The following is a 1,312-nucleotide window of genomic DNA, read 5'->3' as shown; positions in this document are numbered from 1 at the left end:
CGGCAATCCCGACATGTTACTTCAAGAAGTCCTATCCTATGTTGGTGCTCAACATTGGGCTCTGTTCTGTTTTCAAAAGCAGGGACTATGGAAGCACTGTGAATAGTTCTTAAAAACTATCCCTTCAAACTACACAAAACAAATATGCATTCTAGAGGCTGACAGAATTAGAAATAGAGCAGATCAAAGTAAGTGGCATGGCTGTATTAAACATTCAGTTTATAGAATCAGAAGGGACCTCAGTGATCATCTCGTACAGTCCAGCTGAGCTTCAGTATTTCTGTTGATTGTAAAGCAGTAGCTGGATCCTGGTACCAGTGTCTGGCCATCTTGTAATTTTTCATGTATTTATTCTCTCCTCAGCCCTGGAAGTGCACTTACCCCATTTTACTGATGGGGAACAGGGGATTTTAGAGGTGCAGATAGGTGCCAGAACACTTGCTAGCAGTTTAGGCATGTAAATACTTCTAAAAGTACAGCACTATGGGACTTGTGCAAGGTCACAAGAGAACTCTCTGTAATGGTGAGGAAATGAACATGGCTCTTGCAAATTCTAGGCTAGCACTGTCTACTCTGACTGCTCCGAACAGTACAAACCACAGCTGTAGGCACTGAAACACCAAAAAACCTAGATGACAGTTGTGGATCTAATGGCAGAATTGGTCTGATTGACCAATGGTCTAAAGGTTCATCTCCCTTGAAGCTGTTATGCAGTCACAAAATCTCTAGGTACCCTGTGCTCAAAACAGTGCACCACAAACAACAGAACTGGGCCAACCAAAAAGGGAAAATAACAAAGCAGACCTGAGTGGAACATTGTCCCTTACAGGTGGATGGACTTTGCACTTATTCTGGATATCGGCCAACCAGATGCTTGTTAGAACAAGGATGCATCAATTTCCAGAACTAATTGCTCAGATTAAAGAAGAAAAATAGCAGGGTGCTGGGTCTTCAGAAGGAAGATATTCACTGGGCAAACAGCTAGAGCAGGGGTAGACAACTTGCTAGTGCCACAAGTGACTCCGGGCAGTCATGTGTTCCACATGGCATACTGGGGAGGAGACGGGCAGCACAGTAGCAGAAAGCAGAGCAATGGCTTGGGTAAGGAAAAAGGATTGAAGTGGCATGGAGAAAGGTGACATGGGGAAAGGTGTGGGGCTAACTTGGCACACCTGACAAGCTCAGCAAATGGGCGGACGAGAACCTGATGGTGTTTAACACTGAAAAATGCAAGGGTCTCCACCTTGGGAGGAAAAACCTGCAGCATCCTTATAGGCTCGGCAGTGCTACGTTGGATAGCACTACAGAAGAA

This window comes from Crocodylus porosus, unplaced genomic scaffold (genome assembly GCF_001723895.1).
Source record: "Crocodylus porosus isolate Cpor-Errol unplaced genomic scaffold, CroPor_comp1, whole genome shotgun sequence".
Lineage (NCBI taxonomy): Eukaryota > Metazoa > Chordata > Crocodylia > Crocodylidae > Crocodylus > Crocodylus porosus.
This window is presented reverse-complemented; position numbering follows the sequence as displayed.